The 19,645-nt window shown below is 33.5% G+C and overlaps 1 protein-coding gene across 1 annotated transcript in view; it reads left to right on the top strand.

The window, feature by feature from the left end:
• tty (tweety) overlaps positions 1 to 19,645 on the top strand; it is a 60,677-nt gene that overhangs the window by 23,152 nt on the left and 17,880 nt on the right. The window contains exon 2 of the mRNA XM_089698528.1: positions 4,792 to 4,821. The gene's annotated coding sequence lies outside the window, so the exon portion shown is untranslated. The remainder of the gene's footprint in view (positions 1 to 4,791; positions 4,822 to 19,645) is intronic.

Genomic DNA, 19,645 nt, shown 5'->3' with positions numbered 1-19,645 from the left:
TGCAATAAAATATCATTAAAATTGTATGTCTGAATTACAGTTTGTTGCTTTAACTTTATTTTTCGACGAATAATTTAATAAAATTAAAATGCTATAATTAATTAGAATTAATTGTTTAATTTTATCTTTAATGTCCATTGCTTCCTTGACTAATATCGATAATAATATCAACAAACACAAATCCATATTTAACCTACATTCCCAATAAACTTTATATCCTCTTTTAAAAGAGTCGATTCCAAAACTTTTATTTGATTTCTATAACAGATACAATTGCAAGAGTTTTATAAGTAAGTAAGTAAGTGATCGGCCATTAATACGGGAGGTCACTTATAAATAGACACTATTTGGTATAAGTAATAGCTTTGGATACACCCTCGTAAAACTTAGACGGATGTGAGCCATAAAGTTGTTCGCTATGATAACGATGATTTCCGATTCGATATAATCGCAGACTTGTATTTATTTGCATAAATGACTGACTGACCGGTTGTCTTGGTTGGTAGTGGCCCTGCCTTCCAAGCCAAAGGTCGTGGGTTCGATTCCCACCCGGGGCAAATATTTGTGTGATGAACATAGATGTTTGCTCTGGACTGGGTGTTAATTATCCATATAAGTATTTATTTAAAAATTATATATGTATGTTTATCAGCCATCTGGTTTCCATAACACAAGCGAAAGCTAAGTATATGTGATTAGATTGTGCCGTGTGTGAAAATTGTCCTGAAATATTTATTTTAAATACAATGTGAATTGTGAATACAATAAAGGATTAGTATTTAAGAAGAAGTTAAATAAATAGCGTTACTGAGCAAAACTGAATTGCGGTAAAATAATTGTGATACCAAACTATTTACCAGTCAATATATTTAATAAAGTTTATAATCTGTTTAAAATGTGTCTGAATGTTTATGACAAAATTCATAATCTGTCCGATTTTGATTACCCGTAAAATTGTGAACCGTATTTAATTTAGTATGGTGTACATTTCATTTAATTTTCATGCGTATAAAATAATAATAATAACAACCGTCGTAGCCAGATAGCAGCCTAGAAATACAATTGCAGTAATAACTAATACAAGTACAATTTTATAAATTGACAATAATACGAAATTAATTATTACTTCAACAAGGTGTGTCATAAAAGCCCGGTGCGTGATCGGAGGCCATTATTTCGAGGTTTTTTCATTTTTCACGAATCGTGAATCGGGTCAGGCTAGCTTAGTCTATTATCGAAGCACACAATACCTTACACTCGTATTTACCCTTATTTCTATATTGTGGGTGGATGCTATAGGTAGGGATAGCGAGCAACCTATTATTATGTAATAACTTCGATACATTTATAAAATATGTCTTTTAAATTGGACTTTGTTATTTCTTGTTTCGGTACAGGATAAATTGTTTATAAACGTTTAATAATTCGTTTTCTAAAAATAGAAGAATAAAGTTATTATGTCAGAATGTTTTTTTTATACGAAATTCTTTATCACAGGCCATGAAAGAAACGGCGCTGTATTCAAAATTGAAACGTACTCTTAAAACATTAGTTCCATAATCCAATGGCAGTTTTCACCTGTTTGTTTTGAACTTTGACCCCATTGAGCTGTTGTATTTAATATGAACCTAATGTTTCAGAGTTAGGGTCTAGTTTTGTATGACGTAGTGGAGTTCACGTACATTCGTGCTTGCGCGACTCCATATTATATTGCACGCCTCATAAGCGAAGCGTTGAGGTGGGTACTACTGTCACTTCGCGCAAAACATCTGATTTTTCAAACTTAAAATGTCTTTATGTATCATACATTGCACTTGTAAGATAATACATACACACACATATTAAGAAAAAACACTATTTTTAACGTTCATGATATTTTTGATGTCATTTTTGTTATTTAAACTAGTTAAAAAACAGTTTAAAAAAGTTCTGTCTTGGACGTCCGTGTGTCTGTATGTGCGGATCCTTTTTCTTGTTAACACGATAGCGACCGAAATACTTTACTAATCGAGTCTTTTTTTGAAGTAAAACTTCTTTAGGCGCGACTAGGGAGTAACTCAGATTTTTTTTCTGACGGAAGTAACGCTGTGTAGTTTCCGCCATTTAAAAATAATAATTCTGATTGGTTGAAGGTATATGTCATATACTACACGCTTCTTGACTTATACGCCAGCTAGTGGCAAATATCATAATCAATTAGGATTATTTATTTTCAAATTTTCAAACGGATCAATTGTGAATAGCAAAGTGAATGAAAAATTCAACAGTTTTAAAAACATTATTTTAAATTGCAAAATTTTTTGAAAATCTCTAAATATACTTGTTTATTTATTACTTTTAAAATAAGTAAATTAAAAATAAATTTTCTGACAATTGCGACATTTTATAATATTCAATAACAAGGTTATATTGACATGTGCGTTTTACTTCAATCGCGCGTAAAGGTTACACGCACACACTTTTTTTTTTCTCTTACGCTTGAGTATGCTCAGGAATAGAACCCTTTCATTTTTCAGGGTCTGATTCGATGTGGTTTAATTGTTATTAAATAAACAAAAATAATAATTAATAAATATTTATTAAAAAAAATTATGAGGCGTGCACTTTTGGATTTTCCAAATTATTTTGTCAATACAATGTTTTCTTTAGCAGGATTTTATTTAAATTGTTCTAGAATTTTGTATTCTAGAGACTTCTGTATTGTTATGGAGTTTTTAACTATGACGATATCTATGTTTGTAATATTTTGAATGCTTATGAAATACTCACTAATTGTATAAATTAAATATAATTAATATTATGTACAATTATTGGAATGTAAATTGTAGAGATATTTAATTAATATGGCTTGTTATGAAGGCGTTAATACGTGTGGTTGTTTGTAGATAAATAAAGTGCAAATGTGTTCCGTTGAATGTTCCGTTAAACATTTAAATGATTGAATTTATTTAAATATAAATCGAATAAATTGTGTTCCAAGATCATGGGTTTGCAAGTAAATTACAGTCTCGATATTATTAAGGAGTGTAAGGATATCCGGAAAAGCCTATGCTTAACTCACAGTTGACGTGTTATTAACCCTATCTTATAATTTAAATATGTACATATTTAAAATGATCTCATATTATCTATAAATACTTTTAAAATCGAACTCTTTAATTTTACTATTGAACACTTAAAATAACTGAAATACCAATACCTACATTATTTTTAAGTCTAAAAACTTTAAAGTTTAAACATTTGCAACAAAACACTAGTTGCACTTGCTTGTTTTTCTGCCGTCTTTATACACCAAAAGAGACTACTTGATCCGCGTACAAATTACAAAATAACAAGTTTTCATACATACATTCTAATTTGCTTAATACTAGTACCTATATTAGCCGCACACATAATTGCATATCTATAGGTTCTCGCAGTATTGTATTAGCGATGAACAATAAAAAAGCCAGGTTCAATAACCGGCACACTTACAGGCGATTGAAAGATTTCACGGATACCTTAACAATGGGCAGCTGTTCGAAGGAAATTAGGTTTTTGTGGGTTTTCTTTGGCAGAAAAAAAACTTGCTGTTGCAATCGTGAATGACTTTAGTGTTAGATTGCGGTGTATCGAGGTTTTTTGGAAAGTTTCATTTTCTGTTTTTATAGATGCAATATATATATAAAAAGGTTGTTTTCTATAAAATGTAGACTGTTCTTTTATTTCATTTAGCTATCTATACCTAGATATTAAAAGCTTACATATTTGTTAAATAAAACCGTGTATTTCATTAGGTAATTCTAAAGTGATTCTGAGTCGTTTTGTTACATCTATTCACGTTGGAAAATATTTACCAATTTAGTATTATATTATCTTTGATTATCCCTACATGAAAGAGAATTATTAATGACTAGCGGTCCGCCCCGGCTTCGCCCGTGGTACATATTTCGCAATAAAAGGTAGCCTATGTTCTTTCTCAGGGTCTAAATATTGTCTTTGCCAAATTTCATCAAAATCGGTCCAGTAGTTTATGCGTGAAAACCATACATACATACATACATACAAACTTTTCCTCTTTATAATATTAGTATAGATTATTATAAAGTATGTATGTACTTACATGGCTAATCAGCAACAAGGAGAAGTATGAACCAAGAATAAGGTTCAATTACGTCCTTGGCAGGAATTGACCGCAGTGTAATCGATATGCAATCGAGTTGTGCTCTTGTGTATGTAAAGTAATGTATGGAAATTGTTTTATTGGGTAGGTGTCTAAAGTTGACTGGTAAGGGTGGTACAGGTAGTGTTTTCTTTGTATACTTAATTGAATCGTAAAAGTAAAATTGAAAATACCAATAAATAGGAAATGTTCTGTTACATCCAAGTTCAAATTTAAAATTAAGATGAACATATTATAATCGTGATGTGAAATTATGAACGCGCGTTCAATTTTACACACACAAAAAGTGACCTTTTTAAGAATATGAAGGTTTTGAAATAGACGCAAGAGTAATGCAAGGTACTTTTGTATTTGGTTTTAGGTCAGTAACAAGGATCATAGATGGTATTTTCATGCATATTTGACTTGCCTATAACAAAATTATTACAGTGGAAACTAGATAAAGTTGTCATAATATCAGAAAGAAAAACTTCAAGCTATGTAACTTATTGATACAAGTTAAGAGAATATTTTTTCTAACTATCTTCGATTTAAAATGTCACTTCTAGAATATCCGCCAAGAAACTCTATAGTTACTCTATAATACCAGATTAAGGACTCATAAAATAACACGTATTTTTTTGTTCCAGGAATTTGTGATGTATGCTGTTGATATTACGGTGAGTTTCGAATGGTTACAATATGGTTTTAATGGTACTCGGCTGTTAACTTTATTAATTCGGTAGATGATATCTGATGTCGAAACTTTCTGTAGGTCTGTACTTGTGAAGCGGTCATTGGATAAGTTATAAGTTAATTGAATACGACAATTTTTATTTTGTCTTTTCATTGCGCATGCGATGCCAATTATAAGGCTAAATAAGCCACGATTCAATCGAGCCAATTAATTTTCTTTCCTTTAAATTGTTTTATGGATGCTGTTTTATATTCGTGTACAGGACTTCAGTACCCAGTTCTGAATTTTGATAATCTACAAACATTGGTGTTGCAAATTTGCTTAAAGGCTTCAAAATATAATTAAGGACCAATTAATTTATCCACCTATTTAGAATATGTAGCACTGTTATTTAGGTTCTAAATACAATGCAAAAAGATTTATGAAATATTCTACGGTGCAATTCCTTTTGGATTCCTTCAGTAGGGCTAGTGAACATTTAATACGTAATCAGAACGCTGTCCCTTTGCCAATAAAAAAATACCCAACAAAAACTCAAGGACCTTAGATGTACGATAGCAGATAACTGTGCCAAAACTATTTATAGATGTGTGAATGTGTGGTATATTTAACAAGTCGTTGTTTTGGTAATATATTATCGATTGCATTTAATTTATTGCACTGTGCCAGGAGAGGTGAATGTGATGTTTCAAATAAAGGAGAAGGAATAAAGGAGATCTTAAAAGTTCCGTATACAAGTTATACATATTAAAATTTAAAACAGTTATGGGAATTGTATAATATTGATGCAAGTTTGGAAAGAAGCTGCTGTGTCTCAAGATTGAAAAGGAAGTGGATCAATATTGTAAATTTTCGAGCAAAAAATAATACGAAAAATAAATGCATATTCTGCATGCCCTATCTTTAGTATCCAAAAGTACCTTGTATCCATACAAATTAAAAAAGAAAGAAGTCCTTTGGCAGTTGCTTGGGTTAGTAGGTTGCTTCAAGGCCCTTAAAAGGCTACATTAGTACATTACCTTTACTTATGTCTCTGCTCTTAAGAAAACTCCTTCGTTACTTCACATTTATTTAAAAGAAACTTTACAATTTATACGCTGGTAACACAGTTCGCTAGTACCATTAATGGAGTCATGTAACCCGACACAACGTGACATTGGTACGCATTACCGTGTTTCAGTGGCTAATGTGTTTTGATTGCTGACGGACGTGCGGGGAGCTGCTAAACGAGCGATACGATTATAGGGAATGTCTGCTAGTTATTGTTACAGAAGGGAAAAAAAGGTTGAAGTAATGAAGTAGGAATGTAATCAAAGCAAAAAAGATGAATTTCACTTTATTTGTTCAGATTTCCTTTCGCAAATAGTTTACACTAATCTATTTGTTGAATATACGTGGGTAAAAGTTGTTCCCTGCTGCAATAGTTATAAAAACAAAAGAATGCAACACAAACTGCCTCGTCAAAGGAAGGATATTGAAATGAAGGGAACGCACTTTATTATTTTCGAAGGCCACCCATATTAAGTTAATCAATACATCCTGGATCACTGTGAGAGCTTTGAACTTGGAAACCATGACCCCATTGAACTTGTGATAAGGATGACAAGTATAAATAAAAAGTGGTGCAATGGTTTTGATAGTAAGCCATTAAGAATACTGTAAAAGATTGGTTAAACACAACAACAAACAGGAATTTTAACATTTTAAGGCATTTGGTTTCGAGTTTGAAATTAAGCAAGTTTTACAATAAAAAGGAGTGCCAAATATTATTAAAAGACTTGTCAAAATTTACACTACCATAAAAAAAAAACTTATGCAATATTATTCTGGATCTTGTAATCCAACCTATCATCGTTACTATCCTCTGCCTACCTTAAGTTTTCTTCTTTCTAAAATTCTCTTTTTAGTTAAAGACAGATGAATTGTTATTTTGTAATTTTATTAATATATTTCGCGTTTAGTGGCCAAACCACATCAAACTCACGCATTTACGGCGAAATTAACACCTCGACGCGAACTCTTCGGCTGATAGCCTTAAGGCTTATACATGCGCTAATAACCTTGACCATACTTAACGGATCTCAAACCTCTCCCGCTGCACCTTCTTTTTTCCTCGCATTTTGTATTTAAAAAGATACCAATCAGTGAAACAAAAAATCCTCGTCAGGGACTGTTGTGTAACTGATAATTTATTAAACATAAAATTTTCAGAGCTCTAAGTCAGCAGGTTACGAAGTTTATAGAGTATTTGCGGAAAAATCGATGACCACGGCACATTTTTTTTCTAGAAATCTATTAACTTTGGAAAAAAGTCCTCGCGAGCAATTAAAGATCAAAGACCATCCTATTTTATATATTTTTTTCGGTATTGTGCTTTATGTTGTACCAGACTTTATAGAGGTTGAACATAGTCGAAATTGCCGGGTAACGCCTTAATTGATATTTTGATGGAATAATGTGAGGGGCGATTAAAATGTTCCCGTTGATATGTAGTGTTTTGTAATGTGGACTTTGCTATATTAGGTGAAGTTTCTATGTATGTAGGGATTATTTTGTTGGATATAGGGTAATTATTGAGGTAAAGACAGGGCGAACAGTTTTTAAAGTGATAGAATGCTCAAATACGTAGTAATAACTGTTAGAAATGTTAAAATAGAATAACTGGCTAAATAATGAGTAAATAGTGAAAATAATAAATCTTCAAAACGTTGCTATATATTTGGTTTTCATACATAAAACACCTACGCTTGAAGGTAGTTTTCAAAGTTATAAACATAGCCAATACCTATGCAATTATCAACATGCACATTATAATTAATTATGACGATGGACATTATGTTTAAACATAACCACAATTTGTCTAGCTTCCTACAAATGCAAAGTTTTCTAATTATTAATTTCTTTCCTCTGCCATCTCCACTAGAGAACACGGGAATTCACTTAGTAATAAAATGCGAATTGCATGGTTTAATTTATCACAGTCCTGTGACATCGATCGTGAATAGACGGGTTCACACTGCGAGCATCCTCGCGAAGCTACTGCTGTACCGCGCTTGTCTACTAATTGCGACATAGGCGATTTCTAGCTCCATTGTTGGCGAATGAGTGTGGGTTTTTAGTAGGTAGGGCTTCATGTGAGCCTCACAAACCACATTAAGCAGTATCAAACTGTGGAGGGTGATGCGTAAATGCATTTTCCAACGATAAAAAAGGCACGCGCGATTTCCTCGACCGAGACACGTCCTGACCAGGAATTGCTCGCGAGGCTGCTCGCTCTGTGTGTTCCGCTTAATTTCTCTTCATGTGGAAAGCTTTAAGATTGTATAAATGCGATATTAATTTATCAAAACGGGTTGAATCTGGTCGTATGTGCTTTCAACGTTATCTTTAATTATAAGTATTTGTCATGCACATAACGTCGGTTGAGCTGCAAGAGAAATTACGGTAAATTAGTAGTCAGTAATGTAAAAGGATATGATTTTAATTAAATGCTTATATTGCCCTAACTACCTTTGTAATCTTTAGAAGAAGAAAAGTAAACTAGACATATATATAGACGATTTGAATCATGAACATTACTTTACGAATTATTTCCTTCGCCTCTTCTTAAATGGCTCAATCAAATGTCGAGTATATGAAGGACAATCAATTAGTAATGGAATTCCGTATCATGATAATGCTGTTGCGCAATTTTGGTGTCATGGACTAAAAATATTGTTATTGTTCTCATACACCCCTTCTATGTTTTATTTTTCATTTATAATACTAAGCCGCGCTAAGTTTGGAAAAAGATAGCTTTGCACGATATATTCGAAAATATCCTCAATTTAATAAAAAAAAAAACAACTCGCAGCTAAAGAAGAAGAAAATTGAAACAAACTTCACCTACACTACAAGCTACAACATAATATTATGGCTGTAAAACGTACTGGACAAACTATACATTACCGTCGCATCTTTTGTGTAATTTTCCATCAATTCGTCTTTGTTAGCTATCCTCTCGGTATTTTAATGGATTGGCTATTTATTTCGAAATTCCCTTAGCGCTGGAGCACTCAGACAAGCACTCAAGCACGGCTGGCAGTTAGTGGCTAGATACTGGTAATTTTGAAAATACTTGACAATACGTAGGCTTTGTAACATTCATGTTGAAGGAGAAAGGAGTGGAGAAAATTTATGGTAACTATTGTTGGTGCTATATTCAATAGGGAAAACTAATCGGTTGCAAGTTATTTGAGTTGGTTCGAAATATGAGATTCGCATGATTGCAGTCATGATTATAACTATTACATTCCTAGCTTCTTATATTTTTTTATACAATCATGACAGAGGAATGTGTGATTAAATTAAAAACGGAGTAATATAACTGATAAAACTGGTAGTTAAATTCACGAAGTGCATAGATAATATACTGCAAATAGTTTAATTATTTTGCCGTCCATTTCATGAACCTATTGCCTTAATGTTTCAGCATGTTATAAATTGATAAAATGATGTCATTCCATGAAATCAAATATCTTCAGCCCACTCTTGCAGCTAGAATTATCTAAATTGACGGCCTACTTTCAAAACAAATGGTCAATTTGTGTGTCATATTTCATAGAGGGTCAGCTGTGAGGTGGTTATGCCCAATACGTTTTGAGTGCTAACATCCAGGACATAGATATTATAGGCATAGATTTGCAATCGGACCATAAAATTGAACTAAGATATCGAGAGCGCAGTAAAACGTTATTACCTTGACTAAATTAGGATATAAAATGTGCTTCCATTCATATTAGACGACTTACTTGGCTAAGTAGGTCTTTAAGAACTTGCAACGTTAGCTCCAAAGTAATTAGGACAAACGTGTAGTGCAAAATTAAAATGTCTCAAGTAGGTCGAGAAAATCCATCATCCGTAGTGGTTACGTGTTATATGCGAGGTGGTGGACAAAGCAGGCTCTCAAGAGATCAAGATAAAGGTTTGTAGACCGGGTGACTGGCCGAACGAATTTACGCGATATTATGCATTATATTGAAGAAGGCTTGTTTTGTAGACCAGAAAGCTTTCGAACTATGCGAGTAATCGATGATGAAGTAGGAAAAATTGTAAACGTAGATTTTAAAACGCGTTAAGAATACTAAAGGGAACTATGCAACAGTTATTTATGAGCAAAACCATATATATTATGTGGCTGTGAAGTGACAAAATGCGTGGCTAATTGCTGAATATGTTTTCGGCTCAAAAGGTACTTAAACCCATATTCCGGTCAGTTCTCTAGCCATATGTCGAACATATGAAAAGGAATGTGTCTATTTTTTGCGGCAAGATCGTTCATCAACCTGCGTTTGCTTTGAAATTGGACGATGAGATAAGTGATAGGCATTTATTATTTAAGAATTATTTTTCTTTTGTAAAAAAATCAAGTCATGTTATTCTGTGATTTACTTTTTGTAAAAATGTTTGTGCATATATTATTTATTGAGAGAGGTATTTTTCTCAGTTAATCGCGTGGAGCTGTAAGAGGGTCGAATAAAATACGCAGCGACGATAAATAAAAAACAAATTCAAATTATCTTAATTGCAATCCCAGAAATACGGTCACAAACTTAGTATACTTTCTCTTTTCGTTTTGTGTGTAATCCGTGCATAATTATGTTTTGAATTAAACGGGAATTGCGAATTTGACCCCGATTCTGGAGGACAAAGGACACAGCATAGTAGAAGTACAAAAGAGTGCAAATAGTAACCTGCCAGTGACACGAGCATATTTTACGTGTCAATTACTGTGTCGTTGGTCGTAATGGAGAGAAATTAAAACTGCATGCCGTGATCTAGGCCAAACTTTGAACTGGACTGTCATTGTGATTTTCGGACACAGATTTATGAAACTGCTGCTGTTGAGTGACTGATTAATGAAAAGCCTCTGTATTGGACCCTGTTTAAACAGCTCTAAATAAATTGGATGTTTCTGAACGCTTTCCTCAATATAATACCTTTGTTACTGCAGGTTGCGTATATATTAGCTTTTTGGATAATTAAAAGGGGGATTGTGTTATTTTTGTCTAGTTCTCTTCAACAAAACGTTTTGCTTTTATAATTTATGTGTATAGTTATATTTGTTAGCGCCTCGGATAGTTTCATAAGCTAGGAGTACTCCAGGGTAGAGTTTTGGTCCTTAAATAACTTGAGCATAACACTTTTTCCACCCTTTTGTAACTTACTGTTTACACATAATAATCGAAATGTATGCACATTATTAAATGTCAGGTTCCCGTGTGAATACTGAGTCATAAAATGAGTCAGATTTGGCCTCAGCGATGTGTTCCAATTTATTGCCTTTGAGCCTTTTACTGGTATCGTTTCGATATTGCATTTTTATTTATTATTGGATTCCAGTTTGTTTAAATTGTTTTTCAGATTTATCACATCTTTATTATGTTGTGCTCGAAAGTATATATCTTAATGAGTTGGGTAGATTAACGTAATGTTTTAAAGGTAATTTAAAAAAACAGAGAGATGTGTATTTAAAACTACTGGCATAAATGATGACATACCTAGATTACTGTTTACAATAAGTACTGTGATACAGTTGTACACATATTAATGCATTGAGTAATACATATTATTTATGATTCAACATCAAAGCTATTCTTTAAAAATGCAAAAAGCGCCGGCACTATATTGCAATTTATCTAATCTACTTACTACGCGAGGCAAGCATCCGAACCATTTTTCCGCTCAATATTTTCCCCATCTTTTTCATAATCCTTTAAATCTCCAATCGGAAATTTATTTCCTTTATTATCAAATACAGCGACGTGTTCCCGATATCTCGATGGAGTCACGTTCCGCCATGGCCTACTTGATTTCAGCGGTTGATTGCCAACTCTGGCATTCATTTTATGTTGACTTTATCGGAGATGTAATAAACGAACTTGAGAAATTAATATTTATTGCGTTTGATTTCGGCGCTCGTTACGTGTTCCTGTTGGGAGTTTAACGCGATTTTAATTAATTTTCTTTGGTGTATAGCGTCGATTGTTTTAGGTAGTTGAAATGTATCTTTTTGTTCTAACATTTCACTATTTGGTTCGCTATTAATAATAAGTTTTATCTCCGTAGTAAAACAGTCCAATTATCTTAATACATATAATGATCACTTTCTGAATTGCCTATTATTTAAAATGGAAAGTTTATTTAAACACTAGATTTCCGCCCGCGGCTTCGCCCGCGTTTTCAAAGGAAAACCCGCATAGTTCCCGTTCCCGTGGGATTTCCGGGATAAAAACTATCCTATGTGTTAATCCAAGTTACCCTCTATATGTGTGCTAAATTTCATTGTAATCGGTTCAGCAGTTTTTACGTGAAAGAGTAACAAACATCCATATTCCATACATCCATACATCCATACATCCTTACAAACTTTCGCCTTTATAATATATTAGATATTAGATATTAGATATTAGATATATTAGATTTCAACGTATACAAATAAATGCACACAACAATACAGTTTGTTCACCATCCGTAAAATATACCTTTACAAAAATGTTTAAAAACCAGCCCTTTTATAAACACAGCCCAGATAAACTATTCAGATTGTCAGTGCCAGTAAATCCTCAATTCGCCAAAAGTAACACAAAACAAAATGCGAGCAAACACGGGTAAACAGGGAAAGTGTGCCAACTGGGTCCGTAGCACAATGGATAAGGCTTTTATTGTGTTGGTGCTCTGGAATCTGGGGAAATGAGGGAATTGGGTTGCAGAATATGGGGAGAATAGGAGAGGTAAAAATGCGTTGGGTCACGTGTGGAAAATGGTAGGTAGGAAAAGTACAGAGTTCTCTAGCACGCAGTAGTTTAATTAATTGATAAAATATGCTTGTTGTCTCAAAAAGTATGCCTACACTAATTATGTAAAGCTGCAGAGTATGTTTAGTTGTAGCTTATAGCACTCATAGGTTCTCATAATGTGTACCACGGGAGAAGCCAGGGCGGACTGTTATTTTAATAATAGTCGCAGCTGAATGTAAGTTGTAGTTTAGTGATAGTATATGTGATGACTACTGACTAAAGTTCTTGACGTGACAACGTCTTATAATTCGATAGAGCCGGCTGCACGCACGAAAAAACATGACTCATGCGGCGTTACCTCGCTATGAGGCGTTCCATGTAAGGCTTGAAGTGCAAGCGAGAGCGCGGAACGAGCGAGAAAGAAGCACAATCGCACGTTGTCACGTTCAACTATCGTCAGTAAACCGACTTTACAGACAGCCAATTTTTTTTTCTATAAGTACTCTTCTTTAAATATAGAGTACAATTCGTTTTTGATTAGCCTCGATGGGTAGATAGTTTAATTTTGTAAGGATAACAAGAGATTCATTGAAATTTAGTTTTAATGATTAACTGTGTTGTGAAGATAATGATGATTTCCCAAAACTTGAAAACAACAAACGATGTTGTATGTTTTATTCATCAATTGGATAATATTTATTTTAATCTAAGCGCTTTAGTTACAATGTAAACAAGACATTTGTATTCACATTATCTCCAACTGTTATAACATATACTTAGAATTCTAATAAATAGAAATAAAATTTATGGTGTACATAAAATCACCATATAAAACCGATTCTGCGAAGTTGTGATGTTAAAATGTAAAACGCTGTATTTGTGTTACAAATATACGTATGTGAATAAAAATTTGCAGTAGTAGAGTATTGACTATTTATTTTTACTAAAAATTTCAAAACAGCTGTACACATAGAAACTTTTTAAAGAAAGAATGATCATTTATTTGACTCAATTTAGGGAAATAAGAACATTATTCGGCGGTCTTATCACTTACAAGTGATCTCTTCCAGATGACTAAGGCAAAAGGTAACAAGCATAATAAAAAAACTATTGTAATCCAATACTATTTTAATTTGATAAAAAATAAGAAATCAAGAATCTGTTGTTGTTTATTTAGGATGGGGTGTCGATATTATCAGGTAATACAATCACTGAACAAAAGAATAATAAAATAGTAAAAGCAAAGGAACGAAGTCCATAAAATCGGTCGTTAAAGTCGAGTAATCTTAATTCCTATAAAATAGATCTAACCCAGTTTCTTGTCACAGTAACGGTGTTTGTAGTTTAGGACATAAAAATCTGGTTCCACTTGAATATGTGATTTGAGTTGACGTGTGTGTGTGATGGGTGGCCATTTGGATTTTATATTTTATGCTTTACTTCAGATATCTGTATAAAATGTTGAGAAGTAGGTCTGTTTTTACGTTTTACTCGTATTTCATACGTATTGCGTATGTACATATTGTATTCAGTTAAGTTTTGCTTGAGAAAAATTGATGCTAACTCTGGAAGTAAACGTAAGTAACTTTTTGTTGCGTTGTGATTCTAAAAATGATGAATATAGTGGATACTTTATGTAATATGGGATACCACTCACACAATATCTTTAATTCGCATGCGAATCAAAAGTAAGCTTTTATAAATGTATTTTTCCTCTTATTAAAACTGTTAGTTGCACACTACGAGGAATTGTTCAGACTCGAATTGGGTTAATTTGTTTCCTGGAAAATTCTGGAATCCCTGTAATCCGTCTACCTAACTCCGGATGTTTTAAACTTCTTTACGTCGTGAACTAACTTTAAGTGCCACTATACTTACGTACAGATTTGATCACAGTAATTAACTCAAACTCAAATATTTATTCTTGCAACTAGACGAAGTTAAAAGCTTTTAAATGGAGATTGCTTAATTGAAGGAGAACATGAATTATTTACTATTACAATGAGGACTGTCTGGTTACTGGTAGTCTAAAGAGTAAAGACTACCAGGACGGTAAACCGTTCTTTCACTGACGTTAAACTTAGTAAGTATAATAATACAAAAAAGAACGATATAAATACCATTTTTATAGATATTTACTAAAGATTCTAAATTAGGTCCGAAAACACCATATTTTCATAAATCAGTTTCTATTCAAAGCAAAATTGAGCATCTGATTATGAATAAACACTAAAGTGGTTGATCTCTAAACACCATTTGAGCTGACATAATACATAAGTTCGTGTAAAATGGGTCGTATTCCTGAGAAATGTGTGTATTGTAATGTATTTACTATGTAGAGGAATTGTCCCTGTAGCAGGTTCAGATAATTCCAATAAAAATGTACTAGACTATTTAAAAATGTTTTCTATTTACGATTTTGCTTCATCATGTTTAGATATGCGTTTGATCTTTTAAATTCTGTTGTTATAACGTGAATGTTTATGCTAGATAGATGGACGGTTGTTTGTTACTCTTTCCAAAAATGGTTGAGAGGAAAGACTTTTCTATACAGAGCAGCATGCAGGTAGCATGTAGGTTACTTTGTAGCCACCACCAACGCAAATGAAGGTAGACTACCAACAATGATTTTTGAAGTGAAACTTAAGTAAGCGACGATTTTGGTATCTTTGAATCTTGCCTAAGTTTCAATTTTGACACGTGTGTTCGGCACACACGATCTTTTTTGTAACATAACAAGAACAATATTGCCAATATTGTACTGAAGATACCCAAGGTTAATCTCTTCCATACTTTTCTGTAGAATTTTCTGTGACACGCGTGGCTTATAAAGAAGGTTTAACACCGCAATGATCAGATGGGATAGCTTTCCCTGAGCTCCTGTTAAGACCAGAAAATAGAGTGTTAGACGCGAAGTAGGCTTAGCTTGTTTCGTAAGTTTACTAGAGGTTTGAGGTGAGACACAGTATTTAACTAATTCAGGAGCCTATGGATTCATATATAAGCTGTACCTATTTATTTATGTCAATAAAGTTATTAAAGTTAAAGTTATTAAAGTTAAAGGTTTTTGTTTCTTTACGTTATTTCGTGTTATTTGCACTTGTTTAGTATTTTATACAAATTGCAGTTATTTCAATACATTACTATTTGTATTTACTAATTCCTACGACGCTAAAAAATCCAAATTAATAATTGTTATAATCATCCTTCGATGAAAATAACAGTTGCTGCTTAAATTGTGTTTGTATGTGTATTTATACAGATGTTTGAATCATGATTGATGATGTAATAGTACATCAGTGGCTTTTGTAGTTAACAGTTCAGATTTGAGTTTGAATTATTATGTAGGAAGGACGACTATAATGATCCGGAAGCATACAATATACATTTTTGAATAAGATCTATATTTTTAGAAATTAATAACTCAGGCCCCGGAATCACAGACACAATAGAAAATCTATTGTGTCGTGGCCCGATCGGGCCGTTCGGGGCTCAATGGGTATTTAAACATGATTTATTCATTACTAGCTTTCCGTCCGCGGCTTCGCCCGCTCTGTCTGAAACCTAATCATCTATACTAAAATGTTCATCGAGAATCACTATCTGTTAAAAACGCATCAAAATCCGTTGCGTAGTATTAAATTTTTAAAATTACGATTAGGGACATACTAGGATTATACTATGTAGTGATATTATTACGAGGAATTAAATATTATGAGGAATAATATTCGAACACTTAAGCGACACATTAAAAATCTAAATATAATTTTATGCCAGTTTTTTTACTCGCATAAAATCAAACACAAAATTCGTTTTGAAACTCACTGATTGTTTTCGTATTTGTCAATATTTATTGTGAAATTGGTGTTACGATACATTTTACAAGTGTTCATCTCGAATTTTCAAGTGCGAAGTCAATTGAAGATAAATTAAATGTTACGATGAGTTTCGAGTTTCAAGTGCGATGTTATACAACGTTTGGGGCAATTCTTTTAATTATATTTATAGCCGTGTTAGTTATATTGTTGTTTTCAGACACAAGTCATCACTATCACACTTATATTAGTAGGTTATAAAACAAATTTGCTTACCGCTGTCTGTCTTTATGTGCTTATGTATGTTAAGGTCTGCTGCGTGACGGATTTTGATATCTAGTTTTATTAAAATGTACAGATTATAGCTGTTTAATGATTCCAGAGGAAAGTTCATAATCCCGGCTTGTCGGCTCCGTTTATATCAGCATCTGTTAAAATAATTCAATGATTATCGTAATGTTCAGGCAAGTCATCGTTTTTTATCAAAATTACTTTCTAAGTCTACATATCTAAAATTTTCTCGGTGAAGGGTTACTGTGAACATTAAATTCTAGTGGAATCATGGTTGCGGTAGTTTTTTACTAAAGTGTCTGGATTAGTTGCAATAGCACTGAGCAATTTAATCAGTGGTGCAACTAGCTCTTGCAATTCTTTTAATTTCATTACTTAGACATTCTTGGTTTTCTAATAAAGTAGACGCTTAGGATGTCCTTTTTACAAATTAGTTTTCTTATTGACACTGCAAGGATAAATTCATCTTGAAATAAAGTTATGTTTACAGGTATTATTTTATTTTGCACTCATATCAAATATGTTAAAAATACCTGCAAAAAAGGATAATTGCATATATAAAAACACCTTACGTCGTGTAGCGGTCGGCGAATGGAAAATATTAGAATTTGAATATCGTCCGCATCTCACTATTTATGTCGCAAGTCAGCACTGTAATGCAGTGACGCGGCCATAAACAACGTGCTTTATTGGACGGCTCCGTACATGTTCCGTCTTTGCTCTTTTTGCCACCGCGATCAGATTAACTCGAGATTCTTGTGTTTGTTACATTTAGACTGACGAGCACAATTGATGCGCTGAGACGCTTTACAGATATTTGTTTGGAGAGCTATGCAATTGGTCGATCGCTGCAGCGCTTTATGCTGACTGAATATTGAATAGCCGTTTGTTCGAGCAGTTTTATTACATTTTTATAATGCTGGTTTAATAAGAGGAGCTTTTAAGTCTTGAGGTTGTGGTTACATTTCCCGATCCATTAAAATTTGCAATTCATAGATTAGAGAGTAGGTACTGTGGTACAGGAAGAGTAAGCTTTACGTTTATTCCGCTTACAGCGCTTATGATTTATCGTTTGTTTATGAGCGTTGAACACATCTACTTGTTATTTCTTTATCGTCTCCCCGTCACGACGTGATGGATGCCGACGTTAGCTGGTATCTGTTAAATCCGTCATATTTATATATCACCGGGGCTTGAGTATCGTAATTTGTATCTGTGCATAAACGTTGCTTATCCACTTTGCTTGAGCTCCGGGCTTTTAAGTAGTGCTCGAATGTTTCATTAGATATGAGAGCGCGGGGGGTCAACTGTGATTGGCCGTTAGTAGGGTTGCGCGTGTGGTTAATTGGTCTAGTCGGTTGAATGTTCTGAAATTGTTTCTAAGGATGTATAGACAATCCAAAGCTACTTTAATAGCTTGCTAGCTACTTATTTTTCAATGGAGTTGTTATATGAAAATAGTCTCAGGTAAAGCTTTATAAGACTGATGTTTTATTATGATGATTTGAAAGAAAAATTAAAATTCACATCAGATAAGATATCCACAGTGCAACGAAATACTAATTCAATATCTACTAGATTATTCATGATATAAACGATACTCCCACTTCATATCAGCATAGGACGCAACTTTAAAATTTCACAATAAAAAGTTTAAAGTGACAGCCCTAACAAACAAGACGCCGGGCGACGCAGCGCGCAGCCTCCGCTGTATCGAGCGGCCGCACCCCACGTGCTTCATTCACCACGTGGGAGCATAGTGGCTATCGGGTAGTACGATGCACTATCGATTGGCTTGCAGCTGTGAGATTTGTCATTGAAAGTTAGGTGATGTTTGTGGTAGTGAGAAATAGATGTAGGTAAAGACATAGAGGTACTCAAAAGTACATGCGATCTCTTTACTCTTTACCTACGCGTATTGCGTTTATCAAAGAATGTATGGTTAGATATTTTTCAGATTTTAGATGTAATAAATTTATAACAAGAGAATTTCAAAAAGCTCATATATGCACATAATATTTAAAGCTCAAAGGATGTATTTGTTGGGAGATTTGATATATTATTGGAATCTTGGCTATTTTAGTAGGGAGTAGGTGGCTTATTCTTCTCTAAGTTGTCTGTGTCGCTCAACAAGCGTTCCACTTTAGGGATTAAGAAGCCGTGGAGATTTCCAGAATAGCGAGAACATTATAAAAACTTCGCTCTTGTTGGCTTAAGTGCTGTAATTCTGCTTTAATAAGATGAGGAATGCTGATAAATGAGTCCCACTTTTGATGTCATAATTTCGTTTTCAGAATCATTATTCAGATCACTTCACTTTAGATCTCTTTTGACTTGATATTATCTCTGCATTGAAAACAACTGTTACGTGATTTGGAGCTATACGAGGAAATTATGAAATAGGCTTCCTTCGCTTTTTAATTGCGTACTATTGTAGAAATTAGGTCATGCAAAACAGCCTGAATTAATTCCTATCGATCATATTTCCACTGCGAATAATTTGAATGGTATTGTATGAATTCTTTGTATATAATTATTTCTGTATAGTCGTGTCCGCATTTAACTATGATAGCTTAAATTGTTTGCATTCTCTTTCTTTATGTCGAAACATACATAAGCAACTCATATATACTTTTTAAGTAATCCACAGTCAGTTTGTACGCGTACAATCAGAATGCTCGTAATTTATGTTCTAGTATGGCGGAAAAGGATAAAATAATCTCCATTTTGACTACCACACACCCAGGATTGGCCATTTAATTTGACCACACACGCTGGTCCATTTGGTGCCCAAATTCCCACATCTTAATCCCTTAATTCTATTCAGCACTCGACGCTTACGATTTACGTGAAGCTGCACATTTTAACGTTCATAAATTTAAGCCATGTTTGACATAGTTCCTTCGCCGGAGTACGCATGCGT

This window comes from Colias philodice, chromosome 8 (assembly GCF_061535455.1).
Source record: "Colias philodice isolate Cphi_HAF_F1 chromosome 8, ilColPhil1 Martin Lab GWU primary, whole genome shotgun sequence".
Taxonomy (NCBI): Eukaryota; Metazoa; Arthropoda; class Insecta; order Lepidoptera; family Pieridae; genus Colias; species Colias philodice.
This window is presented reverse-complemented; position numbering and strand designations above follow the sequence as displayed.